Here is an 18,439-nt window from a genome sequence, read left to right on the forward strand (position 1 = left end):
CACATAAAGCGGCAGGGTTGAGTGCATTATGCGTCAAGAAAAAGCAAATGATGTGGCACATTTTGTGACAGTATAACTTCATTTTGTCATTTTTAAACTCGTTAACACTATTTGGGCATTAGTTGCACCTCATTAGTGCTAGTTAAACACCCAAATATAGCATCAAGCCACAGAAAGTTGATCAGTCAACCTTTGCAAAGGACTTTCAACTGCCCAGCAACATGTGTCGCTGTGTTTTTACTAACTTCTGAACCGTATGAGCTAGAAACAATTTTTTTCTTAAACTCTTCAGATTATGCGGCATATGTTGGATCATGCAGCAAATATACAATTATGCGAAAATCGCCGCACAATTGCATAATTCCAGTGGCCCTGCCTATCAGTCACATGGATGTAAACTTTCTGCTCTGTGGCTATCTATACCATTGGGCGGAAGAAAACGTTAAGGGACCAAAAACATTATTTTTAAAGAATACATCCCTGATTTGCATGAGAAATCTGTAATGTTGCGGCAATGCGGGCAAGTGCCCAGAATGAGTTGCTATAACCCTCAATGAGTAAAACTCGGAAGGGCTGTATGATCATTTCTACTCATGGATACATCTTACATATGCCTGCTCATTGCGCCTCCTCCCTGCTCTGGACTACAGTGGTGACTACACATGGACTCTGTCCCTCTCCTCGTAGCATCCACGCTTCCTAGCCCATCTGGATATCCCCCTCTGTATTGACTTATGTCTAACACTTCATTTCCATTCGTTTTCTGTTTGCGTTATCTTTCTTGATAAATGCAACCTATTAAACCAAAAATCATCCATTGATGTTCACCATTTTATATCAGAGCAGTGTCTACGTTAAAATATACTCTTTTATTCAAATGTGACTATTCTTTCTGCTTAGTAATTTACTTAACAGCAACTGTTCTAGGCAGTCCATCACTATAATCCAATAATTATTTGAAAAGACTTTGCCTCAATCTTGTTATTGTGTCAGAGCGCGCTATAAAGTACGAGGTCTCCTGGCGCTTCTGACTAAATTATAAGATGGAGGGGGGGGGGGGGGCAGAGGGTACTCAAAAGGATCTAGAAAAGAGCAGAGTCTCCAGGTGTTGTCTAGATGTGACGTGCGATGAGATGCACAGGAGTTCACCTAGAAGAGAGTGCCAAAGGGACGGTGCAGGAAAATGAAGCCCTGGTCTTGTCCTACTGAGCCCTGAAATGCAGAGGAGCTTAAGAATAGAACAGAGAGTGTGAGCTGGAGAGGAACCGTGGCTGGAGCACCATGTGTAATGCATAGTGGCATGGGCGTCCGCAGGGCCGGCTTTAGCGCTGGTGGCACCCAGTGCGACAATGTTAGTTGGCACCCCCAATGACCACCTCCACCACGGATTCTCTCACTAGCACCCTTTAACAGTGACCAAGTCTCCATAACCACTCTCTCTCAGATGCATTGAATTTGTTATATAGCGCTACTCATACCATTAAAGTATGTCAGAGCACTTTGCATCACACACACATTACACAGACAATCAATCTGTAAATCAGTGTATAGGAAATGTTGCATAAGCCAAAGGACTAAAAGTGTAGGAGTCACATGTCATCCATACTGGTAGGCAGTATAGTTGAGGAGTGCTTGTTGTGGAGGAGCACAAACTCAGAGTTGAAAAAGAAACAGCATAGTTGGGAGTTTTCTTTAATAATAACAATCCATTTCTGCCCAAATTAACCCTTTTTGCAACATTAATCAATGTGCTATACTTAGCAGAGTGTATGCACTTCTATGATGAAAGTTAATACCTCACTATTCTATATTAGGACTTTAAGTTATAAATTGCAAGTAACAAACGATGGCTCTTTTAAAAGCAGTGAGCTGCTTATCTATTTAAATTCAATGCACTCTGTAATCTACTTGGTACACGTTCTTTGCAGTAGGCATATTAACCCTCTGTACTACCTTGACATAAGTCAAAAAAACCTCAACTACACAAAACTCTGATCTCTGGCCAGGAAGAACATTAATCACAGGAGTTACCTTGACATTTGTGTGAGGCCCCGTAATTGCAGGAGGAAAGGAACGTGCAGCAGGTGCTTTTAAAATCATAATTAAGTTATAAACACTCCACGGCCCCGGTGCAATGGCACCGGCGCACTGCCCTGGAGCCAGCCCTGGCAGAGGGGAAAGGAGGGCTGCTCCAGGGGGGGGGGGCAAGCGCCCCTCCTTGCACCCCCCTGCGGACGCCCATGGTTTCTCATAACAGAGCAGGGCCTTAGTGCAGTCTCATTTTGCAACGGTTCTTTATCTGTTAATTGGGGGACTATTATTTTCTTGGTTACCTGCTCTGTTACTGTTTGTCTGTTTTCAGCTTCAGCGCCATACCTGCTTACATTCGGATTTAGCATTCTTCCTCTCACCTCCTTTTAATGCCACAGTTGGGTTACTGCTACCTCACCCACTGTGCCTCCTACTCCGTTGCTGTATTTTTTTTTAAGGCTTTTTGCACTTTTTCATGACCATCAGTTGTTTTTTTTCTGGTAGGATATTAGTTTGATTTGGGTTCCTTTTAGGGGGAATTGGGCTTGTTTTTAGGTTTCGCCTGTAAGGGGTTTACATCCTGCCCCCTCTCTTTCCAGGCTTTTCATTGGTTCCCATGCAGGCCTACTTTCCCCCCAGTTCTATTGTCTGCGGCATATTTTCCTGCACTTACCAATGCTTGTTCCTGTCTGCTTCTCTTATCAGTTTCCTGTACTGTTAACATCCGCTTTGGTGTGGAGCTATTTTATGCTTGGTGCGTCATTCTAAACAGGCTCTTTTTTTCCATTTAGACATCGTCTATAGTGAACCCAAAACACATTAGTGAAATGACTGATCCATTCACCGCCCTGACGAAGTTCTATAAGTTGTTAGAACGAAACGCTTTAGCTGGACTTTGTTGAAATTGAAGGATAAAAATAATAAGCATATTTGGAACTCACATATTGGACATTCTTTGGAATTTGAATTTCTTGTTGGTGCACCTATCCACTTTGCTACTATTTTTACTAAAGGTTTGCCTCGTTTTCGTCTTGCAGCAGATTTATATGGCAACTTATCAGGAGAAATTAAGACATTTGCCTAGAATCACAGGGTGCTGCACCGCTGAGACACGAACCTGGTTCCCAACTCTCGAGTTAGCAGCTCTGCCTGCTGCACCACATCCTCTCCACATCCGTTTTTTTTTTCATAACACGCCACAAGGTGCTACATCTTTAACGTGGCACCTTTGCCCCTTTCTTTTGTTGTGCACTCAGAACCCAAACTTTTTTTTGTATTTAAATTATCTGCCGACCTCCTCAAATGCAATGATGTCTGCACGGTATCTGCTTTTAGATTATCAACTCGGGTGCCAGTCTTATTAATCAAAGGCCCCAAACCCGCCGCCCGATGCCCGTGCTGTGATCGAGTTACTATTTATGTATTTTATTTATTTATTTATATTTAATTTTATAGAGCGCACAGCTACCCGGAGGTTTCCCGGCGCCAAACCAGCAAGGAAGGTGTACAGTTGCATACATTATGGATCGAAAAGCCAAGTCTTTACATCTCTTCGGAACTTTAGGTGGTTGGGTTCAATTCGAATCGACAGAGGGAGAGAGTTCCACAGGGAGGGTGCCAGAAAAGCAAAAGATCGACCACCCATTCTTGCTCTCTTTGTCCTGGGGATCAGAAGTTTGTGTTGACTGGATGAACGAAGAGTGCGGGAAGGAAGGTACGGATGAATTAGGGATTTCAAATACTGAGGGGCCCTACCAGTGTTAATCTTATGTATAATACAAAGAGCCTTGAATTTACAGCGATTGTTAATGCAAAGCCAATGGAGGCTACGACGATGCAGAGATGTGGAGGATTTATAAGGTAATTTACACAAGAGACGGACTGCCATATTCTGGACCGTTTGTAATTTCCGGATTACGTCTTTGCCCGCTCCCAGAAAGAGAACGTTACCATAGTCCAGGCGAGATGTTATTAGCGCCTGGACTACGGTTTTCTGGGTTTCCAGGGGAAGCATCCAGGTGATTTTCCTCAACCATCTGAGGATGGTTATACAAACGGAAGAGACTCTCACAGCATGTTGTCTCATGGACAGCTGGTCGTCAAATATTATTCCCAGGTTGCGGGCTGTTTTCGAGGGGTTAGGAGGGGTGCCCATTTTAACAGGCCAGTGAGAGGGTCCCCATAAGGCAGGAGTGTTGCCAAACAGGAGGAGTTCTGTTTTCCCTCCGTTCAGTTTTAACTTGTTGCTGTGCATCCAGGAGGCAATATTGTTGAGGCCATGACAGAGGGATGATGTGGAGGAAAGATGACTGGTGGAGAGAGAGAAGATGATCTGTGTGTCATCTGCATATGAAAATATGGAGAGCCCTGCCTGCTCCGCAATAGCAGCCAGGGGTCTAACGTATAAATTATAAATTTCTTCTTTTTATGTGAGCCTTTTGATATAGGTTGAACTCCAAATGACGTGAAGGTATTGGGGTGCTTGACATAAGCACCAGTTACAATTACACACGTTCACATTAAGTGACAGCCATCACATGTGGCAGAAATCCATTTCAATGAGTGTTCCGGCGCATGCCTACTGTGCACACGAGAGTAGAAAAATAATTGAATGCAAACAGCAGCTGCCACAGCCACTTCCGTGATAATGGGGTCAGAAACTTCAGAAAAGTGTAATTTCTTTTAAATCAATTCTGTGGAGCAATGTTAACTGGAAGGAGGCTTATTTTTAAGTCCGGACGGAGTTGGCGTAGTTGCTCTACGCGGAGCTCCACGGAATTGGGCAAACACTCCATGGAGCTCTGCTCCGTGCCTCCTCCCCCCTCAATAAATATTTAAAAAATAAAAATTAAGGTAAAAGACACACTTACCTTTATTGCAGTGTCTCTGGGCTGCCCTCCTCCCCCTCGCCATGGTCTCTTCTGGAAACCGAAACCCCTACGTCAGACGTACGTCGTGGGTAGGCCTGCATGGGCATGCATAGTCCTACCATGACATTTGTCTGACGTAGGGGATGCAGCAGGAGAGACCACGGCGAGGAGGATGAGGGCAGCCCGGAGACGCCACAATAAAGGTGAGTGCATTTTTTACCTTAATTTTAATTTAAAAAATATTTATTGAGGGGTGGTGGAGGCGGGAAGGGCCCGGGGCTGAACTCCGCTCCGCTGCGGAGTCGGAGTTTTTCATAAACTTCAAGTAGGGGATTCTGCAGGAGAGACCACGGCGAGGAGGATGAGGGCAGCCGGGAGACGCCACGATAAAGGTGAGTGAATTTTTTACCTTAGTTTTAATTTCAGAAATATTTTTATGGGGTGGTGGAGGCGGGAAGGGCCCGGGGCTGAACTCCGCTCTGCTGTGGAGTCGGAGTTTTGCAGAAACTTTGCGTTCTTAGCAGAACGCAGAATATGCAAAAATCCACAAGCTCTGCCAGCGGAGCGGAGTTCTCTGCCCAAGGTTACTTATTTTATGACAACCCCTGTTCTTTCTTTAAAAAACAACCTCTTTAAAATTAATACATATGTACTGTAGGTGTTTTCTATTTATTGTTTCTCCTGCTTGTCAATGTTCATGCCTTTCGTTGAACCAATATGTGCGAAATATCTTACATATATACACTAGTAAGCTGGGGCCTACCTGCTTCAAGGCACCTCCACTTTACATTTTATTTATTTATTTATAGAGTTTTATATAGCGCTAGCTGGACCCATGGGTATCAGAGCGCTTTACATACACAAAGAAAAAGAAAAAGAAAATGCAAAACATCGTTGTACATGTGGATGCAGAAAGACAAAAACAAAGACATAGAACTTATGTATCCAGAGAGGAGGAAAGGACTCAGGTGGAGGTTCAAAAGGTTAAATATTATGTCCAAGATCACACATGGTGTCCAGAGATGTTAGGGATACAAATATCAACTTTTTATTTGCAATAACTGCCGGAGCAAACAGCCCAGAAGCTTCACTTATTACTGTCATACGTGCCGTTTATACAATTTCTGCATCACATCCCTAAGGCTACCCGAGACACAGTGTTTCTGTATGAAATGAAATGAAATGAGGGCATTTTGGAAAGCACACAGGTACCTCACCCGAGGTGTCCCGGCGCTGTCCGTATACCGCTTAGGAACCCTTCCTGGCTTTATCCATGTGAAATGTCCACTCCTGGGCACCCCCAAGGTGGAGGCCAGGCATCCCAGCGCTGTTGTGGCCGTTGTGGAGATTAAGCAAGCTATTGCCCAGAGTTGCAGAGTGGGACCCATGATTAAAATAGGCACCGAGGCGAGAATTATCAGGTCCGAGGAAATTGAGCCCAGGACCCGCCGAGGCGGGTATTGAACCCTGGTCCCAGGCCAGACCTCTGCATCAGGGTCTGCCGCTCTAAACATTGAGCCACACTTCTCCATGGAACGATAAACTGGCTAACTTGTTTTCCAAGTAAAGGCCATCTCACAACAAGTGTGACAAACTTACAAAGCCTTGATTACAATTTAGACTAAACTGGAAAGTAAAATTGCCACATTCTCATAAAACAGACCTGAGGTTACCTTTTGATGTAGCCACCCAGTTCAGAGGACCGTAAAGCCACACAGGTCGTCTGCTCACTGGTTACGAGAGTCTTTACACTTGGTCGCTGCCAGGGGTGTAGGAAGGGAGGGGGAGGGTGTGGGCCGCCCGGGTGTTATTACTTAGGGAGTCGACAAAATGGCAAAAATATGTGTGTAACACACATATTTTTGCCATTTTGTCACCCCCCTCAGTGATGACACTTATCACCCCCGGATTGACAAAATGGCAAGAAATTTTCCGCACTGGGTACCACCTGACCTTGCTACGCCACTGGTCGCTGCTTCCAGAAGCTATTGTCTCCGCGAAAATAATGACACTGTGCAACCTGCCTACACCAGAATACATTGTTGGAGAACTCCTGTGGTAATGCATTTCGAGTACTATATAAATTCTGGGCGTTCAGTTGTTAAAAGTGGAAAATGCGGTTTTAAAATGAAAAGCAAATATTTTCCACAGATTCTTAGCCTACGAGTTATAGAACCTGTTACCATCCTAATGCCTTCACTTTCACACAGTAGCACAGTAAATCTTTTTATTTACATAACCAAAGCGTTCAGTTGAATTTTCTGGCTTCCATAATTACACAAAAACACTGAAGGTTTCCTTGTGGGACTACCAGAGCATATCCATGCCCCTCCCGCTCAGGCAAGGCTAACGAATTTATAACACAAAGGGCCCGATGTAGGTAGGCATTTACCGACCGGTAAATGCCTTTTCCAATGTAGGGGGCATGTATTTACAGATTCTGTATTTTTACTGAATCTGTATTTACAGAATCTGTAAAATTACCGAATTGGTAAATACAGACTCTTTTTTTTTTTTTGGTAATCCTCATATACCGTAGTTGGAACTCTTGATGGGATACAGGCACCTCGATGCAGGTTGGTCATAATAATCCGGCCCTTGTTGGAAATGGCCAATAGCAGGGTGGTATGCCTGAACCCTCAAGTAGCCTCTGCCTTCCCATCAATACTCTGTTTCGCCGACTTATGGGCTCCCAGGCTACTTAGGAGTCTAGGGAACCAGCAGGGGTCCAGATAAATCATTGGATAACCAATCATCGAAGTTGCCATGCCTCCAGGGCTGCCCAGACTTTAACCATACTCGAGGGATCACATGCCATATCAGATTTACTGGTAATCATAATTTGCCGTAGACAGCTCGGAAACGTGGGGGGGTTTGGATCCTTCCAGGCTCTGCAAATCTCACGCCTTGCGAGAAGAATAACATAAAAGACAAATCTAGAAAGGAGATCATTAACTCTTTAGCCTGTATATAGCCCTGAAATTATAGTGGCAGTAGAGATTATAATAGGTACTGAAAGGTCCTTGTCCAGAAAATCACTGATCTTGCCCCAATAATCTTTTAATTCGGGGCAGACAGCAAACATGTGGACGTCGTCCGCATTAGGCTGGCCGCACCTCGGGCAATAATAGGCTAGGTTAGAGAATTTAGCCAGTTTCTTCGGAGTTATGTAAACCCTATACATAGTGAACAGGTGGTTCCTTTTTAGTGCCGCTGGCTTAACTACAGATTGTAGGGTGCTAAAAGAATCAAGCCAGAGATCGCTGAGGGTTCCGTTGTCTAGTGTGAACACGTTGCACCAAAGTTTAGTTAACTCAGCTTCAGTCACTTCCTCAGCCTCAAGCATTGCTGAATACCAAAAAGCAATTTGGCTTTTCCACCTGCCGCTTCTTGGGACTAGGTCAAATTTAGGGTTTGGGTTTTTACTGTCTACGGGTCTACCTGACCACCACCCCGAAAGCTGGTAGAATTTGAACCTGGTAAGTGTACCCCTTGTCAGATTGGCTAACGTGTCCCAACTTAGATACTGTCCGCCCTCCTGCAGGTCCCCTCAACAGTGCAACCCAGCCTGCTTCAATGGAATTGACAATTGGTCGTTTAGGCATGCTGGTAGTCCTGGTGAGTCCCATATCGGGGCCTGTGTTGCATAGTAGGGAATATTCAGCTTATTCCTAATAAATACCCAATTTTTCAGGGCTGTCCCCAAAATCTTCAGCCTTACTTTAAAAAAAAAATTGGGGTCTCCGAACTTAAAAAGGAAATGGTCTGATCCGTGAGGGACATCCTGTAGTAAAGCAAAAAATAGTAGACCCATAAATGATTGGTCTAATTGCCCGGCCATTAATCTAAAGTGTTTGAAGTGGAACGCCTGGCAATAAAGAAGTAAGTCTGGGAAAGCCAGCCCACCTGTTTTTAGGCTTCTCCTGAGTTTTTTCCAGGTAATTCGTGGGGCTCTAGCGTTCCAAATAAAGGATCCCAATTTCCCCTGCAGTTTTTTAATTAACGGCAACGGGAATGACAAAGGAATTGAGTTAAATAAAAACGTAATTTTGGGGAGACTAATCATTTTAAGTAGGTTCACCCTCCCATAGATGTTTAAAGGGAGAGAGGACCATCGGTGAAGTAAAGTACTAATATTCTTGATAACTCTATCCAAATTAAATTTTGGGATGTCATCTAATTTTTTTACTAAATGAACTCCTAAATACCTGATTTTGTTTTTTCTCCCCACCGTCTCTGTCTGCTGGTTCCATTCCATGATTTCTGTTTTGTCTTTGTTGATTGTATACCCCGAAATCTCACCAAAGCTTTCTGCATGCTGTATTAATCTGGGTAAGGCCAATTCCGGGTTCGAGGTATACATCAACAAATCATCTGCGTATAGCGCGAATTTCAGCTCAAGGTCTGCGATTTTAAATGGTTTAATTAAAGGATCTGATCTAAGCACGCAGACCAGAGGCTCAATATATAGGTCAAACAAAAGGGGAGATAGAGGGCAGCCCTGCCTAGTGCCTCGGACAATAGATATCTGGTCAGTGAGGGAACCGTTTACTAGAATTTTAGCTGTTGGTGCAAAATATAAGGCCTTTATGGCTGTTATGAAGTTATATGGAAGGCCAAATTTAGCCATGGCCATCCAGAGGTACTCCCATTCTACCTGGTCGAATGCCTTAGCGGCATCGACTGCCACAATGGTCAGCGGCAGCTTTCTCTCTATAGCGACGTCCATTGCCGCAACCACTTGAAAAGTTAGTTCGTTCAATTGTCTATCTGGGATAAAACCTCTTTGGTCACAGTGCACAATGGATTTTACCACTTTAGCCAGTCTCGTCGCTAATACCCCCGCAAAGACCTTATAGTCGGCATTTAATAACGAGATAGGTCTGTATGACTCTATCTTACCTGGATCTTTATTCGGCTTTAATATCAATGTAACTACTGCCTCAGCCCATGATCCTGGAGCCTGCCCCCCTCGAAGTAGGATTTCATTAAATAACGATGTCATATCTGCAACTATTTGATCCATTGCTAACTTATAAAGCTCCACCGGAAGCCCGTCTGGGCCTGCCGCCTTGCCTTTGACCATCTTTGAAATTTGGATCCTCAACTCACCCTCCCTTATCTCAGAGCTGAGGAAAGATCTTTCCGATTCTGATAGTTCGGGAAGCTGTATGGTATTCAGCCAGTTTTCCGCATGCTGCCTGCCCTGAGATGCATTTGGTCCATACAGGGACTGCATATACCTTTTGGCCTCTTCTCTGATGAGATCATCATCCTGCGTGGTCACTCCCGTGCTTGCCAGAAGTAAACTATCAATCTGATTCCTGATTCTATCAGCTCGAGCTTTCCACGCAGGGAGGCGGCCACACTTCTCCCCATACGCAAAGTGTTGTAACTTACTCACATCCCATTTGTCCTTTAGGTCTTTGTCAAGCACTGCTTGATATTCTGCTCGCAGGATGTCAAGTTCTCTTTGGATGGGGAGCCTGCTCAGTGACTGCTCCGTTGAGGCTCTCTGAAGCTCCACTTCTTTCTCTTTGATTTTCAGGAGACGTGCTTCCCCCTTCTCCTTCCTCAATTTATACCTCCTGATCATCAAAGTGGTCAGCACACCTCTGGTAAATGCTTTGTATGTATCCCAGGCTATTTGTTGGCTGGCTGACCCATTATTAACCCTAAAAAATTCCTCGGACTGAGTCACAAGATCTTGTCTGACCCCCTCTTCAAGTAATAGTGTTCGATCTAAAGTCCACCTCCTTTGCTGAGTTTTTTGCTTTAGATGAATCACCAACTCCACAGCTGAGTGGTCAGATAGAACTGCAGGGATATACATTATTGAGTCCACTGCTGAAGTGAGAGTTTTGTCTAGCAGGAAAAAATCGATTCGTGAGTGGTGGCCATACCTTCTACTGTAAAAAGAGTAGTCCCTGTTCCCTGGGTTTTTAGATCTCCAGATACTGTTAAGTTAAAATCCTGCATTATATTCTTAAGTTCTAATCTAGATTTTTGTGGTGGAGTGAATTTGACTTTAGAGGTGCGGTCTAAATCTTTATCAAAAATGAGATTAAAATCACCCCCGAGGATTATGGGACCATCTGTCTCTACTAAGGCATTTTTAAGTTTAGTCAATGCCGCTGGGGCAATCCGATTGGGGCCGTAATATACAGCACACGTAATAGGAGTTTGCCCAACTATTTGAGATGACACCAACCATCTCCCGGAATGGTCCGTCTCAAATTAGACAAATATTTGCTCCAGAGTTATATAAAAAATCAGTAATCCTGCGTACTTTCTTATTATCCCTCAGCCCATTAACATTCCAACAAATACATTTTATCTTACACGTCATGTTGGCCAGATGGGTGATCTATCTAGAGAATAATTCCTTGGCCCGTTCCCAAAAAAAAAATATGATGCACATTTTGGTATATAAGAGGATTCTTTTTTCCGATTTTCCCCCCCCTAACCCCCACCCACCTACCCACCTCCCATGAGGAACCCCCCCCAAACCTCTTTTGGCGATCTAATCGCCGGTTGAGAGCTCACCGGAACTCTGGTCGGTGATTCCCCAGATGTGTATAGAGGCGCCAAAATGCGATTTTCTAAATCATAGTCGAATTCAGAGGTCAACTAGGTGCATGTGTTCATATGTGTATATATACATTCGTGTATTCGTGCAGATACATTTTTTATTTTTTTTCCCCCTTTCTTCCCTTTTCCCCCTATGATTCCTATTTTGCATTTCCCAACTCTACCTTCATTAAGCATAGTCTCCCCCCCTACTCATGGCGAGTAAGAGTGCATTGCTTACGTTTTCTGAAGTTCCTTTTGGGGGTTTTTTTTTTCCCTTTTCCTTTTCCCTTTTTTCCCCTCTTTGTGTCCTCCCCCCTTTGGGGTTTTTTTTTCTCTCTTTTCCTCTTTCCCTTTCATTCTGCTTTTGAAGATGCCTTATCCCTCTTTTTTTTTTTTTTTTTTATTCCAAAGGGCTTAAGCCAAAGGGTCATTTGCTGTTTGTTAAGCAATCATGGAAAAGAAAAAGTACTATGCGCTATATGACAGTTATCTTATTTCTCTAGTAGTTTAGGTACATGCCTGACTTACAGGGGCTAATAGGGCTATCTCGCATTAAAGCGAGAAATGCATCTACTTCTTGGGGTGAAGTAAAATTGTGTGTTTTGTTCCTCCACACCACTCTCAAAAAAGCTGGGAACTTCATCTGCACCTGTGCACCCAGACTCTTTAGTTCTGGCATCCGATTCCCCAATTCCCATTGCCGCTGTGCCGTTACTTTCCCCACGTCCGAACGTATGAGATATGGAGCAGAGCCAATTTGAAGAGTTTTATCTTGCAGTGCCCTGCTTAGAATCATTTCTTTTACTGTGAAAGTAAGAAAGTTTACCAGGATTTTTCTCGGGCCTGTCCGCCCCGCCCGCTGTCTGAAGGGATCTCTGTGGGCCCGCTGAATTTCAGTCTCTAAATTAACCTCCGAACAATCTTTCAGAACTCCCTCCCTCAGGAGTTTACAGATAAAACCCTTAACATCACCATTCTCCACTCCCTCTGGGATCTTTAAGAATTTCAAGTTGTTTCTTCTGGAGTGAATTTCCAGTCTTTCAACATCCATCTGCAGCGCTCTATTCTGTACTCTGAGGGCAAATACAGACTCGGTAAAAATACCGAATCTGTAAATGCAGATGTAGGTGGCGATTTAAACAGTGCCACAGGCCCCTAAGAATTCGTTATTTACCATATAATACTATTGCATGGTAAATAACTAATTCAGGTCTACATGCATATCTGTGCATGTACACCTGTGCCATGTGGCACACAGACATGCCCTTAGGGCATGTCTGTGTGCCACATGGCACACAAGCCTGACACTGGGGTGCTACAGGGTGTCAAAGTGACACCCCGTTCCCCCTGGCAGGATTCGGTATTTTACCGAATCGGTATTTGCCATTGATTCCTATGGGCTACAAGGCCCGTAGGATTCAATGGCAAATACTGATTCGGTATTTACCAAATCGGTAAATACCGAAACTTACAGATTCGGTAATTGAAAAAGAAAAATTACCTACATCTGCCTACTTCCAATTTACCTACTCTTAAATACCGAATCGGTATGATTCGGTAATTAAGAGTAGGTAAATCGAGATTACCTACATCGCGCGCAAAATGCGGTAACCAAATGCTTAATTCCATCATATGTGTTGGATACACGAAAAGTACCCTGCAACACCGAAGTGTAATACAAACAGCGGGGGTTACATAATTAACAAGCATTTGCAATGCATTAGATCTCACATTTGCGAGAGTTTGAGCTATTGGCATGGTAAACGACAATTCCTTATATTTATGTGTTTTGAAAACCTGCACGCGGTGTATAAACACACACTTTGTACTTATAGTTGTTGCTTATGAAAAGCAAGGCTAGCAGTAAAGGAGGCGCAATCACTGCTAGTCTTGCTTCTCGTACACTGCATCGGGACTCTGTCTGCTGTAAGTGCTACTCTGTCAAATAGTGCCAATCCAGTCCTTGGCTCTTGGAACTGAGCTTAAAGTGCTGCATATTTAAAAACCCATTAATTGACAACATTACGTCGATCGTACCAGCGCATTTCCCTCGACGCATCACCACTGTTGTATGGACTGTGGACTCCACATCGCCAATACTTTATACACTGTTTTGATCTTGTTTTATTCATAAAAATAGAAGCTATTTTGCTAAACTAGTGTGAAGTCTCTTTGTGGTGTTTCACTCTCTTATGTTTTGAAGTGTTGCACAAATACTTTACACATTGCTTTTTAAATCAAGCCTGACTTCTCTGTGCAAAGCTACCAGGGGACGAGCACAGGTTAATTTAAAGTGTGTTACTGACTTACCCTGGGTAGGATTGTGTTTCCTGTTTGGACAAGGTACATACCTCTGTAAACCAGAAACCCAGGGGAATATTTACAAGCCCCTAGCACCACCACGGTACAAAAGGGGGTGGTGATGGACAGAGCATCTGAACCAATCAAACACTCACACCCAGTCAACAGATCTGGGTTTAATCCATCACCATTCTTTAGCCCACTCTGCCACCCCAGTTCAGACATGGCCATATGCAAATCAGTCTGACCCTGTGCCTCATGGGAACAGTCCAGCCCGAACCTAGCACCACCACAGTGTTACTTTCACAGATGTTGTGGTGGTGATACAGGCTTTGCCTTATCTAATGTGCCTTAACGCTGTCTTGTAAATAAGGCAACCTTTCAAGCTATAGTTAGTGTAAAAGGGGTGGGCAATGGGTGTTTCTGTGGAAGTCCCTCTGCAACACCAATTGATTTTGACGCAACCCCATATTTACAAATGTGGCGTAAATATGGAGCAGTGCCAAAAATAAAACCAGGGAAAACCTGGTCTTACCCTGGCGAAATGAGGAGAAATGTTTAATTTCTTGTTGTTTGTGCTATTTCATACACTTTGCGTATGGGGAGAAGTGTGGCCGCCTCCTTGCGTGGAAAGCTCGAGCTGATAGAATCAGGAATCAGATTGATAGTTTACTTCTCAACGCCTCAACGGAGCAGTCACTGAGCAGGCTCCCCATCCAAAGAGAACTTGACATCCTGCGAGCAGAATATCAAGCAGTGCTTGACAAAGACCTAAAGGACAAATGGGATGTGAGTAAGTTACAACACTTTGCGTATGGGGAGAAGTGTGGCCGCCTCCTTGCGTGGAAAGCTCGAGCTGATAGAATCAGGAATCAGATTGATAGTTGACTTTTGGCTTTACTCAAATTGTATCAGATAGTGTCAGATTGCATACTCATAGCAAAACATAATTGTCAAGTTATCTTTGTATATTGCAATGTAGTACACTACTGGAATGGCTTTATCACTCTAGGCGCTGTGCCAGTGAATGATACGGCACAAGTGATTTGATTACATCGCTAAAATGATTTTAATTACAATGAGCATGTGGTTTGTTTTGCTCTTAATTAAGTCATTCTGATGTTCTTCTGTTGAATGTAAATCAGGTTTACTTACTGAGCCGTTGGTACAGGTGTAGAAAAGTAGGTGCGCGCCGCTAAGTGATCACACTGTGTGATTGTAGTGTCTTTTGCGCACCACAAAACGCACAAATGATTAATTAATGTTAATTGTACAATTATACAATGAGTATACTTATAGAATTCGAAAGAGTATTTATTGAAATCAGTTACTTGTTTCTTTTCCCTTTGTGGCCATTAATTTAATAATATTGCCTAAATGTGTTTGGTTATTTTTTATTGTGTTTTACAGCTCTGAGTTGTGACAGGAGCCTCTTCCTAGCACTATTGTTAGGGTAGTGTGCATCTTGGTTAGCCCTGCCATCTTTCCCAGCAGGAAGGCCACATAGCTGGTGGAAGAGAAGCCCCCAGTAGGTTGTTTACTTCCATTGGGGTCAGTTTTACTCTCTCTTGGGCCCTTAAATTAAACCTCTCTTACTTCACATACAGGACCACAGATACCTTAGTATTGGTAACACGATGGTGGTGAGAACCTTATAGTCAAAGAGTCTTGACTTAGGCGTCTGTGAAAAGATTAAAGGGTCAACAACCTTTACAACGAAACTATTACAACGCACTACCATTACAACACAGTCATTACAACGCAAACCATTACAACGCATTGCGCTGGGGGGCGCTCTAGGATAGGGAATAAGTTTAATTTTCTATCCAACACCTTCCCTAGTGTCCACGGGGACAGGAGTTGGAATAGAAAATTATACTTACCACTATCCAGCACCTCTAAGCGCTATGCGTTGTAAAGGTTTGCGATGTAAAAACCGCGTTGTAAAGGCAGGCGTTGTAATAGCCTGCGTTGTAACGTCATACATCCGATTAAAGACCACAGAGGCACCAATGGGGAAACCCACCATGACCCATCATCAAATACAAATACCACAAACATACATACTTCCATAGAATCAGGACATTGAGAAGCAGTGGCGGTTTATTCAGTGAGGTCTAGAGTTGCCTTTAGCCCTGACTAGCAGCTTAGTAAAAACACTACTCGCTTCTTTACTATTTATGCACCACTAGAAGTTCTCCCGCTTGGAGTAGACTTTTCTATGATGGAGAACCACCTATGCAAAGCTGCTGGGTGGCAGGAGCTCGTTCAGAGCCTTGAGCGCCGAGGGCATGTTTACCAACTTTGGAGCAGGGCACCTCTTTCTCTGCCCCTCTTTTAAAAGAATAGCAGCATTACTCCCCACAAGGTGCAAGAGACACATCCTCATAACTTTGCACATCCCTAGTTCTAATCTCAGTGGGCAGTGTGTTTCAAAGCTTAGATACTACAACAGAGAACTGAAAGTGTCTGTGGATGAAGTGGAAATTGATCTAAGGTGAGCCTTGTCCAACTCGAGATTGTATGCAAATGTGTTGAGAGACATTTTTTCCATATCACAGAGGGAGGCCTTAAAGAAGTACAGATTACATACAAGAGTTAGAACTTCAAACGTGCTTGGACTGGGAGCAAGTGGCGGTGTCTTGGGATGGGGGAAACAGGGGTTGCTTGTTTTATAACTTTAAACAGTAGAACAGGTATATTTTGACTTTCATTCTTTGAAAGTGATTAACTGGGTAGCATACAATAAACTCTTTTAGCATAAACCTGTGACAGTGTGGGTCCTGAATATCGTTATACGTTAATAGCGTGTGTGCGCATCTATCTGTCTGTCTGTCTGTCTGTCTGTCGGTCGGTCCGTCCGTCCGTCCATCCGTCTGTCTGTCTGTCTGTCAGTCTGTCTGTCTGTCAGTCTGTCTGTCTGTCTGTCTTTCTATCTATCTATTTATCTATCTATGTTAGGTCATAAGCAGTGCCTGGCGGCGCGCAAGTTATCGTTAGCTCTGCTAACTATAAATTGGTGAAGTTCTGTGAATGTTTTAGTTCAAAACGTTGATGTCACTAACATTCATCTAACTATAACGTTACTTTAAGCTTTGTTTTGTTCAGTGAATATCTATCTATCTATCTATCTATCTATCTATCTATCTATCTATCTATCTATCTATCTATCTATCTATCTATCTATCTATCTATCTATCTATCTATCTGTCTATCTAGATAGATAGCACAATCTGAGTGCCAAATTTGGTGTTATTCAGCTCAGCTGTTTTTGCTGTAGCCCTCTCTAAAGAAGTTTTTGGAAAATGCATGGTGATTTTGCGTTTTGTGACCCACCTTTTTCCCCGGCCTCCACTTGACGGATCAACCCCGAAACCTTCCATGCACAAACTAGTCAAGAAGTAGAAAATTAATTTGGTGTTCCACCTCCTTTCTCAGCAGCATTATATGTTCGACAACTGGGATTGTTCTGTGAAGTTTGCTAGAGGTCACGGACCGTTGCAGTCACCACCATCGTTAGGCTGTTTGTCAGCATAATCGTGGCTACATTGACGGAAATATATATATTGTTATTGACTCGATACCTAAGCTATGACAGGTATATGTGAACACAGAGTCTTTTCCAGGGTGGAGGTAGATGCACATGGGGGTGAGCACAGGCTCACAACTCAAAGTATATTCAGTAACAGCAATAAATGAAATATATAATTGTCCATTCAAATATTTGCTTTTATGAAAAAAAAAGTTCTATGTGAACACAAAGTAAAATAAAGCATACACATGCTTCAAAAGAAAGCCGACCCCCAACACAAGCAGTACTCACAGTCCCCGGAGATCTAGTGTTGGATAGGTCTGTCCCTGTGTGCCACTTCCCTCTCACTAGCAGTAGAGGTTACTCCACATTCACCATAGGAGACATTCAGGTCAGACTCCACTAGTAGTTCGAGTCTCAGGAGTCCCACTCCGCCTGTTTAAAAAGTCAAAAGGGTAAAGAGTTGCATGCACCGCGACCAAGATGGCTGCCTGACCCTGTGACTCCGCACTTCACCGGGCTCCGTCTATGCCCTGAAGTGGCTCCTGCGCTCATTTCAACAATATGATCAATCAATCAATCAATCATGCCATTTGTATAGCGCACTACTCACCCGGGAGGGTCTCAAGGCGCTTGGGGGGAGGGGTATGCTACTGCTCGAACAGCCAGGTCTTGAGTTGTTTCCTGAAGGCGAGATGGTCCTGGGTCAGCCGAAGGTGGATGGGGAGGGAGTTCCAAGTCTTGGCAGCCAGGTAAGAGAAGGATCTTCCTCCGGCGGTGGCTCTTCGGATGCGTGGTACTGCTGCGAGGGCGAGGCTGGTGGACCGTAGCTGGCGGGTGGGCGTGTAGAAGGTCAGGCGGTCGTTGAGGTACTTGGGCCCAGGTCGTGGAGAGACTTGTGTGCGTGGGTGAGGAGCCGGAACGTGATCCTCTTGTCGACGAGGAGCCAGTGCAGGTTCCTCAGGTGGCTGGAGATGTGGCTGCGTCGGGGCACATCAAGGATGAGTCGGGCGGAGGCGTTCTGGATGCGCTGGAGTCTTTTCTGTAGCTTGGCTGTGGTTCCGGCGTAGAGGGCGTTTCCGTAGTCCAGTCGGCTGGTGACGAGTGCCTGGGTGACAGTCTTTCTGATCCA

This window comes from Lissotriton helveticus, chromosome 10 (genome assembly GCF_964261635.1).
Source record: "Lissotriton helveticus chromosome 10, aLisHel1.1, whole genome shotgun sequence".
Taxonomy (NCBI): Eukaryota; Metazoa; Chordata; class Amphibia; order Caudata; family Salamandridae; genus Lissotriton; species Lissotriton helveticus.